Consider the following 16,243-nt stretch of genomic DNA (forward strand, 5'->3'; position numbering starts at 1 on the left):
GGACTGAGACAGGGGTAGATACAGAGTGGGGTAGAGTGGGTAGAATAACACTATACCAGGGTAGAGTATTAGCCATTCGCTATGGAACAGCGCACTTTCAATTGTTGAATAGAAATTTCAGTTCAACTCCTCAGTTAAATTGAATTGGTACCAACCCTGCCGTTCTGCAATTCTACTCAATTGTTAACACCCATTAATGCAGGACTTGAATGAACTGGAATTCTAATTGAGTCCACATCTTCTGTTCACCTTGTACCTGACTCCTGTTCCTCTTTTCAGACAGACACAGAGAGGATGCCCCCTCTCCCCTCCGGCTGTGTCTTTCAACGGGCTGAAACCCCCACAGAGGGACTGCCGGACGGGGAGAAGAACAACAATGTGTCTGTCCCAGTGATGACATGGGTGCCTGGACTGCATGTGACACATGACACGCTCTCATTGAGCAACGGAAACATGACGTAAGGGTCACTGCCAGACAACGGAGAGAGAGAGAGAGAGAGAGAGAGAGAGAGAGAGAGAGAGAGAGAGAGAGAGAGAGAGGGAGAGAGAGAGGGAGGGAGAGAAAATATGAGAAATAGAGATTCCTCTTACCATCTAGGGACAACCTGTTTTGAACTTAATCTGTGATGCATATTCAATCAGAACTGGTGGGATTGAATGGACTGATTGAATAACTAGAATCCTCATTCTGGGTTTCTGGCTATTTCAAAATGTGTTAATTTAGACATATCCTCCCAACCTCTTTACGATTTAGTATTAAATAAAGCCGTCTTTATTCAAGCATTTTATCACGGCTCTGTCCGTTATAAACTCTGTCAGTGGAAACCTCCACTCTCATGTGTGTGTGTCTTCAGCTGTGTGTGTGTGTTCAGCTGTGTTAGTGTCTTCAGCTGTGTGTGTCTGTGTTCAGCTGTGTGTGTGTGTGTTCAGTTGAGCTAATGATGGATGTGGCAACTCTAGACAGCAAGCTGATCTGAGGCCACGCCCCAGAGGCCAATGCAATGCATGATGGGACTGATGGCTCGCGGCATGATTGAGTCAATCCAGGCCACTGATGTCAAAAGCACAGATTTGCCGTGCCAATCAACACAACACTAATAACACTCTCAACTCAGGTGGGAATTGTGGGGAAAGCTCAAGATACTGATGGTAAAAGTGGTCTGGCTGACTTTGAAGTGGGTTGTTTCTGCCTTTTCCCAGTGTTTCTGTGGAGTTCACCCAGAAGGTGGGGAGACATTGGATACCTGGAAACAAACGTCTTGTTTGTGTGTGTATCAGAGAGCGTGTGAGTGACTGTGGTCTGTAACACGCAGCAATTTACTTATTGTGTTAGCAGTTGAAAGAGTTGAAATGAGTGCACATCCATTGCAGCAGATTTTACTGGGAGGCTGTTAGTAAAATATCATGCACTAGGAGACTAGAGAAAGGATGTCAACAAGAGCTGTGTTTCACAAACCACTTTTCAAACTGCTGGGTCGGCGCTTTCTGGTTGTTTTTAGAGAGTAGGAAGGCCTCAGTGTCAACCTTCTATGGTGTTTCCCAAACCACTTTTAAAAATACCTCCAGGCCGTTCCATGTATTTGATCTGTTCCAGTACAAACGCACCTCAGCTAATGTTTGATATTTAGCTGACTAGGTGTGCTTGTACTGCAATAGGTCAAATATGTTGAACTGGCAGAGGGTACTCGAGGAGAGGTTTGGGAAACACCATAGGAGTAGACTAGAGAAGGTTGACACTGAGGCCTTCCTGCTCTCTAAAAACAACCAGAAAGTGCCGAGCCAGCAGTTTTGAGGAACTGAGAATATGATGTGGAACCGTTTCTGTCACACAGCAGCAGTTTCCACACACTCATAACAACACTGAATGAGAATCACATTTTGGTAGCATTCCACTCCTCAAGAGTCGCTCCAATTATAAATAACACCATTTTACATAAACACCTTTTATGAGGTCTCGTAAGTTCAAGGAGGGCTTGTTTTGATTAAAGTGATTTGCGTGTGTGTCTCCGTGCATGTGTGTGTGTGTGTGTAACCACGATGAAAACGTCATAGTGAGTGAGAGACAAGTGATACTATCACAGGGTTCCACTTCCTCTCCACAGGACCATCTTCCTGTTGTGTTGCCATGGCGCTCCACACAAAGACAGACAAGTTATTCACCTCCAGGAAGCCATAAATAAGTGATTGGCAAGTGGCTTAATCAGCCCCCCCGGGTTGCCTGGCAATTCCACAGCCGGCTATAAATAACTCATTACGCTAATCATTCCATGTGTGCGCCAACAACCAGGTTAGTGCAAACACACTCAAGCATGACTCTGGGTCTGCTATTGACGAGCCACATGGTCGCCTATCAAGCTAGCTAGCCCCTGCCAAGGCAATGGTGCAAAGCTGTGAGTTGTCACTGCTTCCTGTTAACTTTTGGTTCATTCCCTAATCAAAGCCAAAAGAACCGCCTATCAAGCAAGCTGTCTCATGTCAAAGGGCTACGTCGCTAAGATCCTTTAAGGTGCCAGGGCAATAGGACAAAGCAACAGTTTGTCACTGCTTCCTTTTGGTTTATTTAAAGTATTTTACCCAAAATGGCCACCTGTCAAGCAACCTTCCTCCTTTCAGAGCACTGATGTTGCTAAGGTAATCCCCTGCCAGGGCAATGGTGTAAAGCAGCTAGTTTTTACTTCTTTCTGCTAGTTCATTAAAAATACTTTCAGCCAAAATGTCCGCCTTCAAGTTGGGCTCCTAATAATAAACTGTGCTGCTGCTGGGTGTGAGGGTGATCCGTTGTGACACGGGCCAATCAGAGCTCTGTAAAGAGTGACAGGTATCCCACGGAGAGTTTGACACCTATCAATACCGCTCTCTTCACTGTGATGAGAGAGCCTGCCTGCCCGGGAGCGACAAGGGATTACTGATGGCACTCGAGTGGAGGTTTGGAGAAAGAGACTGCTCTCAAGAGACGCAACTAAGATGTAGTACTTTCTTAATGAAAGCCAGTGTACCTTGCTTGACTTCTCCTCTTTACACTTTCCATCAACAGCACTCTAGCATCCATCCACCCGTCTCTCCGTCCGTTCCGATGAGTGGTGCGTCTGAAAGTTCTTAATGACAGGAAGTGCTGACAGGAAACAAGGTTCAAGGGGAGCCGTGACGTCGACGTTGGGAGGGCGCAGTGTTTTAAGAGGACGCTGTCATGACACTGCTATTATTGTCTAGTTCCGCTATTGACCCAACAAAACGGACACAAACGCAGCGCAGGGAAACACAGAGCACAGCAGATATAATGGCGTCACACACGTCGTACCGTGAACTAATGGACGCAAGGGGAGTAAGACGTCGACTTATTGCGTCAGTGCATTTATCTAGAGCATACTACCAAAGGAATGCTGCCACAACCAAATGAAAAGCAGTTCCTGGTGAAGAACCTTTTAGTGGCGTTTACAGCGGGAAAGTGGCTGTTCCTCCCGTTCCCTAGCATCCAGGAGAGTAGTGGGTCTTCGAGTACAGCTATTATGGATCACTAGCACTAATGCTAGCCCCTCTCTCCACGTTCCCTCCCCACCTATCATCCTCCCTCCCCGAAAACACTTCAAAAGAAAGACGAGACTATGTATAGGTCTGGAACTGCATCAATCAGTCCTCTTTGAGATAGGCCAATTGTGCTGTTTCTATGCCTCCAGGCAGGGAGTTTTAGGTTGTTTGTGGATAGGTTTGGCTTAATAAATCAAAGGTTGTACCAATGGGCAGGGGTACATCTACAGAATACATTGAGAGGTTTAAGGATTTAAGAGGTTTTAATATTCTAGACCCATTAGGTGCTCAAATGTAATAGTTTAGGAGAAACAAGCAGATTTTAGCATAGGTAGTAGGGTATGTTGTCTTGAAGGGGTCACGTTTAGAAGCTATATATATATATATTACTCTATAAAACCACACAGAGGAATACTGGTATTTACAGACATAAGGTACATAGTCATACTGGTATTGACAGACAGAAGGTACAGAGTCATACTGGTATTGACAGACAGAAGGTACAGAGTCATACTGGTATTGACAGACAGAAGGCACAGTCATACTGGTATTGACAGACAGAAGGTACAGAGTCATACTGGTATTGACAGACAGAAGGTACAGAGTCATACTGGTATTGACAGACAGAAGGTACAGAGTCATACTGGTATTGACAGACAGAAGGTACAGAGTCATACTGGTATTGACAGACAGAAGGTACAGAGTCATACTGGTATTGACAGACAGAAGGCACAGTCATACTGGTATTGACAGACAGAAGGTACAGAGTCATACTGGTATTGACAGACAGAAGGTACAGAGTCATACTGGTATTGACAGACAGAAGGTACAGAGTAATACTGGTATTGACAGACAGAAGGTACAGAGTCATACTGGTATTGACAGACAGAAGGTACAGAGTCATACTGGTATTGACAGACAGAAGGCACAGTCATACTGGTATTGACAGACAGAAGGTACAGAGTCATACTGGTATTGACAGACAGAAGGTACAGAGTCATACTGGTATTGACAGACAGAAGGTACAGAGTCATACTGTTATTGACCGGCAGAAGGTACAGAGTCAAACCACTCAATAATCACTTGGGTCTGTGCGACTGAGATGAAGCAGTCTACACTGGAGATCACATGGTTACATTCGCTGCTTCAGTCAACATGCTGAAACCCTTATAGAGGCACTCACATGTACATGGACACACGCGACACACACACAACACACACACAAAATGTACTGTCTGAAGGAAAGTAGAGCTTTTGGCATGACATTTGTGCTTTGTGCAACATGATGAACCATGAATAATGTATCAACTCAAGAACTGCATACAGGATATGAGAAATATCAACGCTTAATCACTTGTCCAATCAGGCCCTCGTTTTGACAAGCCCATGGCATCCACAGGATAAATCTAATGATGTCATACATTCATAGAAAATATAGATTTATAAACTGTGTGATTCAAGCCCTGAATGCTGATTGGCTTACAGCCGTGGTATATCAGACCGTATACCATGGGTATGAAAAAACATGTATTTTTACTGATAATTATGTTGGTCAGCAGTTTATAATAGCAATAACGTACCTCTGGGTTTTGTGGTATTTGGCAAATATACCACGGCTAAGAGCTGTATCCAGGCACTCCGCGTTGCGTCGTAACTTAGAACAGCCCTTAGCCGTGGTATATTGGCCATATACCACACCCCCCCATGCCTTATTGCTTAATTCTATCACAGGAGGCTGCTGAGGGGAGAACAGCTCATAATAATGTCCAGAACAGAGCAAATGGAATGTCATCAAACACCTGGAAACCATGGAAACCATGTGTTTGATGTATTTGATACCATTCCACTGATTCAGTTCCAGTCATTACCACGAGCCCGTTCTCCCAAATAAAGGTGCCACCAACCTCCTGTGATTTTTATATAGCAAATTCAACATAATAATACCGTTTGATTTGAAAATAAGCCATTTAGTTGACGCTTTTATCCAAAGCCACGTATAGTCATGCCTGCATAGATTTTACATATGGGTGACCCACAATCCTGGTGGTGCAAGATCCATGCCATCTGAGTCATACAGGACCACAGACAGTCCAATTGATATTCAGAGACGATGAACTTAAAAACCATCCAATAGTAGGCCTCATTCAATGATGGATTTCTGTGCAGATGATTTCTACACATACTGTATCATTAGTATACAGTAGCACTTTTTATAAACATGACTGCAGTATCATTCCATTTATATGGTAAAGACACCACTGAATAGTAAATATGCGCATATGTAGAAATTCTATGGAAAGCTAGTCATTGGCAAATAACTCTGGATCACCTTATTTAAGGAATGCAGTCTTCCTGTAACCTTTCCTTGGCCAATTGAAGAGGTTAAAAAGTACGGTCTCCATTTTAGTTGTTGTTGTTTTATATCGCTGTGCAAATGAGCATTGATTTTCAATACATTAACACTAATTTAAACGGGGTTCAATCCAACACTTTCCCCATTTCATTGGCGATCACAATAGCTTTGGCTACCGTCACAATCACAGTTACAAGTTATTGCGTTTTGTACTGTCTTTTTTTTTACAAATAGGCTACAAGCTTTTCGGGAAATGTAATATCTTTACGTTCTTTCACATGAAGGTAAACGGAGCCCTCGTCCCCCATTTCTTCTTAATTAACAAACAAACACGGCATTAGCATTAGTATTCAAATTATTATTATTTCTTTTTTTGAATTTTACCCCTTTTTTTCTCCCCAATATCCAATTGTTGTAGTAGCTACTATCTTGTCTCATCGCTACAACTCCCGTACGGGCTCGGGAGAGACGAAGGTTGAAAGTCATGCGTCCTCCGATACACAACCCAACCAAGCCGCACTGCTTCTTAACACAGCGCGCATCCAACCCGGAAGCCAGCCGCACCAATGTGTCGGAGGAAACACCATGCACCTGGCCACCTTGGTTAGCGCACACTGCGCCCTGCAGTACAGAGCCCTTAACCACTGCGCCACCCGGGAGGCCCCCCTTAGTATTCTAATTTATACAAGACATCCGTCATAGGTGCTGGGCAGTGAAATTATATTGTCAGTGTCCCAAATTACACCCTATTCCCAATGTAGTGCACTACTTTTGACCAGGACCTATTGGGCTCTGGTCAAAAGTAGTGCACTATACATGTATAGGGAATAGGGTGCCATTTGGGATGCACAGGCCTTATTTTGTCAGGTTTCTAAATGACCCCAGGTGTATTTGGATGAGATGAATAAATCAGAATGGCACACAGCCCAACAGAGAAATATCAATGTAGTCTTATTAATGGCCAAGGCAAGTGGACAAATAATTATCCAACTATACCGGATGACTTTATTTCATCAAGCTGGCGGTAAACATACCACAAACATCACACAACTTATGAATAAACATCATATTCATAGCCAGGGTTACCAATCGTTGTGACTGTGTGGTTTGTTAAATATAGCTCCTAAATACCATTGTAGACTGAAAGATTAAAAGGGAGAATTCAACAGTCAACAGAACATTAACTGTATCTTAAACGTGCTCTTCTTGGAGGTATAGCCCAGTCATGACCATAACGTGATCTTCTTGGAGGTATAGCCCAGTCATGACCATAACGTGATCTTCTTGGAGGTATAGCCCAGTCATGACCATAACGTGATCTTCTTGGAGGTATAGCCCAGTCATGACCATAACGTGATCTTCTTGGAGGTATAGCCCAGTCATGACCATAACGTGATCTTCTTGGAGGTATAGCCCAGTCATGACCATAACGTGATCTTCTTGGAGGTATAGCCCAGTCATGACCATAACGTGATCTTCTTGGAGGTATAGCCCAGTCATGACCATAACGTGATCTTCTTGGAGGTATAGCCCAGTCATGACCATAACGTGATCTTCTTGGAGGTATAGCCCAGTCATGACCATAACGTGATCTTCTTGGAGGTATAGCCCAGTCATGACCATAACGTGATCTTCTTGGAGGTATAGCCCAGTCATGACCATAACGTGATCTTCTTGGAGGTATAGCCCAGTCATGACCATAACGTGATCTTCTTGGAGGTATAGCCCAGTCATGACCATAACGTGATCTTCTTGGAGGTATAGCCCAGTCATGACCATAACGTGATCTTCTTGGAGGTATAGCCCAGTCATGACCATAACGTGATCTTCTTGGAGGTATAGCCCAGTCATGACCATAACGTGATCTTCTTGGAGGTATAGCCCAGTCATGACCATAACGTGATCTTGTTGGAGGTATAGCCCAGTCATGACCATAACGTGATCTTCTTGGAGGTATAGCCCAGTCATGACCATAACGTGCTCTTCTTGGAGGTATAGCCCAGTCATGACCATAACGTGCTCTTCTTGGAGGTATAGCCCAGTCATGACCATAACGTGCTCTTCTTGGAGGTATAGCCCAGTCATGACCATAAAAGCAGTTTCTCGCAAAGTTGCACAAATATTTCCATTTGATGTTTATCAAAGGGAGTACAAAAAAGCTGGGGGTTCGTGGGTTGGATGAGAAACCAAAACCAAGTGTAGGGATTTCCTCTGCTCTTGCCAAATATGGTCTCGGTGCTATAAATAAGCATTTTCCACCCCTTGGTGAGCTTGTGCCACCAGTCAGTAGTTTTGGGCAGAGGGTCCCAGTCCAGTCGGAGGGTCTATCAAAAACATATCTCCCCGGGGGAGGGGGGGGGGGGGGTATTTTAGGCCAGTCACTGACCTTAGCCTTAATCTCCCAGCATGCATTAGGATCCCCCACCGTGAAGCCGACCACGTTCGCCATCTGGCACCATCACTGCCTTCCCAGGGTGCACAGCAGTACACACACAAAGCACCATAGGAGGATGCAGAGGAGGGAAACAAAGAGCGGTGGACTTTGATGGAGGGAGGATGGAGGTAGAGAAGGAGCAGGAGGGGCAGGATAGGGAGGAGGAGGAGCAGGATGGGAGGAGGAGGGGAAAGGGGAGGAGGAGAGGGAGGAGAGGGAAGAGGGGGATGAGGGGAGGGGAAGAGGAATGGAGTGGGGTGGGGTGGAGGAGGAGGAGGGGGGTGGAGGAGGAGGAAGAGGAGGGGGGACGGGGGTGGAGGGGAAGGAGGAGGAATGGGGGGGAGGGGAGGATGAGGGAATGGGGGGAGGATGGGTACATGTACAAAAAGTACATAAAGGACTGCCTCTTTGGAAGACAAGAGAAAACAGTCATCAAAAGGTAATAGGCTCCTTCATGATAGGAGAGATAGCTGGTTATAGCTTTTCATCTGGTCAATGTTATACACATCTGAAGTGACAACATATCTAATTTCCTTTAGATATTATGAAGACAGAAGAGAACGGGGGTCTTGTCATATAGGTGAGAACCTCTGCCAGTGGAAATAGAGATGAAAGAACATACACACACACACACACACACACACACACACACACACACACACACACACACAGTGACTTCGATGATGTCATTGCAACTCTCTCTTTCCCTCGCTCCCCGTCTCTAACCCACACACACAGCTTATGACTTTGCGGAGGGCTGACAAAATACTGTAAACCATTGCCCAGATGTCAAGTCTTGGTGCAGGGAGTTTGTACCAGAACATTCTGTGTTTTGTAGGAAACTAGGAAGAAAAGAAAAGCACATTTCCACAAAGCAAAATCAGAGCTTTCTTCACTTAGCCTGTATCTGTAACACATTTGCAATTTTGTGTTTTTCCAAAATAAAACAATGAAAAACCCTGTTTCCATCAACACTGAATTCTCTCTGTGTATGTATGGTGTGTGTTCCTCTGTCTTCAAACCAGGAGGGAAAAGGCTGTGTGTGTGTGTGTGTGTGTGTGTTCCTCTGTCTTCAAACCAGGAGGGAAAAGGCTGTGTGTGTGTGTGTGTGTGTGTGTGTGTGTGTGTGTGTGTGTGTGTGTGTGTGTGTGTGTGTGTGTTAGTGAGCATGTGAGTGTGTGTACGTGTGTATATCTCACATAACATTAGCGGTTCAAGTTAATGCTTGGAAACCTCAAACACCAGGAAACAACCAGAATAATACCAACACACTTCGCCACAGTGTTTCATCTCCTGATATTTTTTACACTGTTCTTCTTCTTCCTATTCCCTGCCTGTGAAGGCATTACAGTTACAGAGGATCATCTTTTTCGACAAGATTTGTCCAATTTAGCCCAGCATTGTATCAATTTACCTCAGATGGAGGACGTATTCCGTTAGTCACAGTTTGACAAGCCGTCAGACAGCTGGCCAGGTGCTGCACCACAGAGATATAGAGTGGGAAGACGGGATGCAAACACACATGCTCTCCTCTTAACACACGGGCTCTCCTCTTAACACACGGGCTCTCCTCTTAACACACGGGCTCTCCTCTTAACACATGGGCTCTCCTCTTAACACACGGGCTCTCTTAACACACGCGCTCTCCTCTTAACACACGGGCTCTCCTCTTAACACACGCGTTCTCCTCTTAACACACATGCTCTCCTCTTAACACACGGGCTCTCCTCTTAACACACATGCTCTCCTCTTAACACACACGCTCTCCTCTTAACACACGGGCTCTCCTCTTAACACACGGGCTCTCCTCTTAACACACGGGCTCTCCTCTTAACACACGGGCTCTCCTCTTAACACACGGGCTCTCCTCTTAACACACATGCTCTCCTCTTAACACACGCGTTCTCCTCTTAACACACATGCTCTCCTCTTAACACACGGGCTCTCCTCTTAACACACATGCTCTCCTCTTAACACACACGCTCTCCTCTTAACACACGGGCTCTCCTCTTAACACACGGGCTCTCCTCTTAACACACGGGCTCTCCTCTTAACACACATGCTCTCCTCTTAACACACGCGCTCTCCTCTTAACACACGGGCTCTCCTCTTAACACACAGGCTCTCTTCTTAACACACGGGCTCTCCACTTAACACACGGGCTCTCCTCTTAACACACGGGCTCTCCTCTTAACACACACGCTCTCCTCTTAACACACGGGCTCTCCTCTTAACACACGGGCCCTCCTCTTAACACACGGGCTCTCCTCTTAACACACATGCTCTCCTCTTAACACACGCGCTCTCCTCTTAACACACGGGCTTTCCTCTTAACACACAGGCTCTCCTCTTAACACACGGGCTCTCCACTTAACACACAGGCTCTCCTCTTAACACACGGGCTCTCCTCTTAACACACGGGCTCTCCTCTTAACACACACGCTCTCCTCTTAACACACGGGCTCTCCTCTTAACACACGCGCTCTCCTCTTAACACATGCGTTCTCATCTTAACACACACAGTGAATGCCGATAATAACAGCTCACAGGGATTAGGCTACAGAAATAAGTGAAACATCATAAAGCCATGGAGCGCGTGCACACACACACACACACACACACACACACACACACACACACACACACACACACACACACGCTCACACACACACACACACACACTTTAAGGCTTGACTCTCAACAGCCACTTTCATACAAGCATATGTATGACTTCTGATAATGTGTGATTGCTGATTACATCAATTTAATGCCTGGAGGATTCAGGTGGCCTTCCAAGTGTTTTCCCAATGATTGCAAGAGATTTCATTCTTGAACGAAGTGTCTAATGTAAGAAACAGTGTGTAGTGTTTTGCAAGTGTGTTGCAAATAAAGTGCAAAGCAGAACATGTGTTTGTACTTTTAAGGCATGGCTTTGATGCTTTTGTCTAAGCATTCACTTTCAGTGTGTAAAGCAATCGGCAAAATCTGTAAATATCGAGGGTCTAAAACTCTAAATATCGAAGGTCGAATTTTGGTGACATGATGACCGATGCTTAGCTGCCATTTGACAAAAATAAATAATATTTTGTCCATATTAACGTCATCATGTCGGCTATAATCTCACTGTATGTGTGAGCCCATAGTAATGTCATCATGTCGGCTATAATCTCACTGTATCTGTGAGTCCATAATAATGTCATCATGTCGGCTATAATCTCACTGTATCTGTGAGTCCATAATAATGTCATCATGTCGGCTATAATCTCACTGTATCTGTGAGTCCATAATAATGTCATCATGTCGGCTATAATCTCACTGTATCTGTGAGTCCATAATAATGTCATCATGTCGGCTATAATCTCACTGTATCTGTGAGCCGTTGGCTAGAGTGCAGGTACCAAGACCAGAGTGGGCACCTTCACTATATAATGCAACATTTTTAGTGACACAACCATCAGTGGGGTTGAAAATGCAGTGGGAAACCAACTGGTCTTGTTTAGGCTGTACATGAGAACATCACAACAAGAGTACTTTTTATATGCACGCACAGCCTGTGATGGACAACAAGTCAATTTGACGGAAACACATTTATGTTGAGAAAATTAGCATAGTGTTTTTATGCAGATTTAGAATATTCGCATTAAAATGTATCCCCAATTGGATGGAAACCTAGCTTGTTTCCAAGCTCGGTTTCTTGGACAAAGGTAAATAATTGTATTGTGTCATTTTGGGGTCAAATAAGAATAGAATATGTGTCTAAACACTTCTACATTAACGTGGGTGCTACCATAATTATGGATAGTCCTGAATGAATGGTGAATAATGATAAGTGAGTATCAATACTATGCATCTGTAACTTTCTCACTCATCATTAGTCACAGTTCATACATTATTTACCATGCATAATTTTAAACACAACCAAAACAAACAGCAATGCCTCCAGCGTGCTAGGAATACGGGATCAAATACGACATTTTTTACTACTTTAACAAACAAATCGGTGAATTTGTCCCAATTCTTTTGGACCCATAAAATGGGGGGACAATGTACAAAAAGTGCTGTAATTTCTAAACAGTTCCCTCAAATGAAAGATGACAGTCTGCACCTTAACCTCATAGTGATTGTAGTACAAAGAAAATTTTAAAAAATGAGTCACTGTCCTAATACTTTTGGAGCTCACTGTACATGGTAAAACTCCTTGACTGATCTTCAGGTTCAAGTCTTGAAATGATATCACACAGCAGTCAAATGTACGACAGAAGCTGCTTTCCTCCATTAATTATAATAATAATTCACATTTCCTGTCGCTTCAGGATTATTTTCCTTCTGTAGCAACTGGCTCAAATTAAGATCCTACATCTGTAGAAGGAAACAACCTGAGAAATGGAGACTATATATGGCTGGCAGTTTTATTATGCAGGTACTGGGCTATACATAAGTGATTATGCAATACACTCACCCTCTCACACAGACATGTACACCTTGACACATGGGCCTACAAGCATTCAGGACAGTATCTCTGGCAGTCTTGAATAGGAGCAACGTTAACTGGGTTGAAGTTCTCTTCCTCTGGCTAAATGACATCATCCATTGGAAAACTGAAGCCTTCCATATCAGCAAACAGATTGGAATACATGACCACAGCCTAGCATAGCACACAGCTAGCGTTACACAAGTCTTACCACACCGCATAAAGCCTAGCATAGCACAGCTAGCATTACACAAGCCTTACCACACTACATCCAGCCTAGCATAGCACACAGCTAGCATTACACAAGCCTTACCACACTACATCCAGCCTAGCATAGCACACAGCTAGCATTACACAAGCCTTACCACACTACATCCAGCCTAGCATAGCACACAGCTAGCATTACACAAGCCTTACCACACTACATCCAGCCTAGCATAGCACACAGCTAGCGTTACACAAGCCTTTATTATTTTGTGTATCTTGTATTTAAATAGGCCATTAGTGATCTTTTAATTCCCGCTTACAGTTTTTTTGGATTGCTTACACACTAAAATTAAAAGTAGTACACTATTAGCAAAACCTTACACTCAAGAAGCAAAACATCAGCCCATATTTGCACAACTATAAGCACATTGTCAACCTCACACTTGTTGCAAAACTCTACACACAGTGATTTGCAAAACACTAAACACACTTAACATACATTACACACAAAAATCTATCATGAAGTCACGTCCTTGCAATACCAAAGCACTGACTGGCAAATTACCACACCGTCCAACCAATTGGTTCAACACAGTCATCAGGTGTGCAAACACTCGTTTGCTTAATTGTAGACACACCAATCAGGTGTATAAGCACTATAAAAAGCAGCAGGTGAGTTCATCGGTCTTCAAGCACAATGGAAAGAGTCAGAGAAAGAGTAAGACGAGGAGGAGGAGGACGAGGAGGACGACGACGACGACGAGGAGGACGAGGAGAATGAGGAGAATGAGGAGAATGAGGAGGACGACGAGGAGAACGAGGAGGACGAGGAGAACGAGGACGAGAACGAGGAGGAGGAGGAAGGGGAGGAAGAGGAAGACAAGAAGGTGCTCAAAGAGGACCGAATCTGACAAATGAGATCCACGCAACACTGGTTGACCACGTTGTCAACCACGGCCTGACGCTGAGGGAAATTGGACTGCGCGTACAGCCAAATCTAAGCCGATATGCAGTGGCAAGTGTGATGAGAACATTTCGACTGGAAAATAGGTATTGTAAAAATATCATCATATCAAAAACATCTGCACGGTTTCAGTAACTGCTTACAGTACTGTATTCTATGCACTATCAGCACTTCTGTTACCTTTTCCAGTGAAATTACTGTACTATTGTATACTGATTTTTTTCTACATAGGATTGAGGGTCAGGGACGACAAGGGGGAAGGCCTCCTATGTTCACAGAACAGCAAGAGAGGGAGATAGTAAACATGGTTTTGGCCAACAATGCTATAACACTCAAGCAGCTCCAAGCTAACATTGTCAATAACCACGCCATTTTCAACGATATCCATCAGGTCTCAACATCAACACTGGCACGCATCCTAAAAAAAAAACGTATTCAAATGAAGCAAATTTATCGAGTGCCTTTCGAGCGCAATTCCGAAAGGGTGAAACGACTGCGGCATGATTATGCAGTGGTTTGTATTCACTTTACCAGTGTGATCTTGCATACTGTCTCATAATCTTTTACTGTACTGTAATATGTATACTAGATCTACACTGAACTACACAATTTTGCCTGACACTGTTTTTCTGAGAGTTTTATGAATGGATGGAGAGGAGATCCAGCATGAGTACATTTACGTAGATGAGGCTGGGTTCAACCTGACGAGAACACGAAGGAGGGGAAGAAGCATCAATGGCCACAGGGCTATAGTCAATGTCCCAGGGCAAAGTGGGGGTAATATAACACACTGTGCAGCCATTACACAGAATGGGGTCCTCCAAAGTCATGCCTATATGGGCCCTTACAACACAGCACTCATACTTACATTCTTGGACCAATTGCACAACATAACAGCAGAAAATCAAGTCGATCATATGCAATACATTGTTGTCTGGGACACTGTGTCTTTCCACCACTCTGCTCTGGTTCAGATCTGGTTACAGCAACATCCACATTTCACCGTCCTATATCTTCCACCATACTCTCCATTCCTCAACCCTATAGAAGATTTTTTCTCGGCATGGCGGTGGAAGGTATATGATCTCCGTTCCAGGCTGAGGTACCCCTCATCCAAGCCATGGAGGAGGGCTGTGACCAGATGGAGGTAGCTTCAATGCAAGGATGGATTCGTCATTCAAGACGTTTCTTTCCAAGGTGTCTTGCTAATGACAACATTGCCTGCGATGTTGATGAACTTCTCTGGCCAGATCCAGCTAGGCGAAGAGACAATGTCTAGTTATTTTTTATTTTATTTTTTTGAACTTACAATATGTAAAGTGACGTTTGGTTACAGTATTATGAATCTCCATGTCAACATTTTGGGCGTGTTGAGAAATAAATGAGTTTCTTCAGTCTGCAACATTGGTCTTTTGTAGTGTTTGGTGAATTTACATTATATTTGTACTTTGTTGATAGTAGCCTACTCTAATCATAGGGAAGTAGAAGTGCTAAAAGTGTTTTAGGTTTATCACAGCAGAGTGTAATTCGTGTCAACAGAGTATAGTAATGTGAAACGTGTGTGTTTCATATGGTAACAAAGTGTGGTTTTTAAAAAGAAGTGTATAGTTTTTACAAGAGTGTTGAATTTTGCAAAGAATCTGTGGTGTTTTGCTATTTGGGTGTGTGGTCGTGCTAATTGTGTGTAGTGTTTTGAAAACACGGGCCCTGTTTTGAAAATCGTGCTTAAGCAATCAAAAAAAACTGTAATGTTGTTACCTGTTTTTGAAAGTAACTTTTTAATGGTCGCTCACAATGTAAAGCACTTTGTAATTTCTGTCTGTAAATGAACATCGCTCTACTTACTATTGGTGTTATTATTATTGTTATTATCATTATTAGCATTACACTATCCTAGCACATGAGTTCCTCTTCTTAATAGGAAAGGTGAAGAGGAAAGAGATCTCACCACAGCGGGCACTGCTGCCAGTTACTGGGTGCCCTGAGGGCCACGTTACATCACTACCTGTCACTGTGCCACCACGGCTCATCCTGCTGATATTAACAAGTGTTAATGTGTTGCCATGGCCTAGTATCGCTGTCGGGACATATGTGCCCTGCCTGCCTGCCTTTCTGCTTGCCTGCCACACTGCCAACCACACACACACACGCACGTGCACAGGTGCACACACACGCACACAAAAACACGCCTGTCGTTCCCTGAGTTAAACTGTTAGTGCTGAGTGAGTGGAATGCCAGGGTCTGTGGCCATAAGGGAGAGAGTGCGCGAGAGGCAGAGAGACAGAGTGG

This window comes from Oncorhynchus mykiss, chromosome 21 (genome assembly GCF_013265735.2).
Source record: "Oncorhynchus mykiss isolate Arlee chromosome 21, USDA_OmykA_1.1, whole genome shotgun sequence".
In the NCBI taxonomy this organism is placed as follows: domain Eukaryota; kingdom Metazoa; phylum Chordata; class Actinopteri; order Salmoniformes; family Salmonidae; genus Oncorhynchus; species Oncorhynchus mykiss.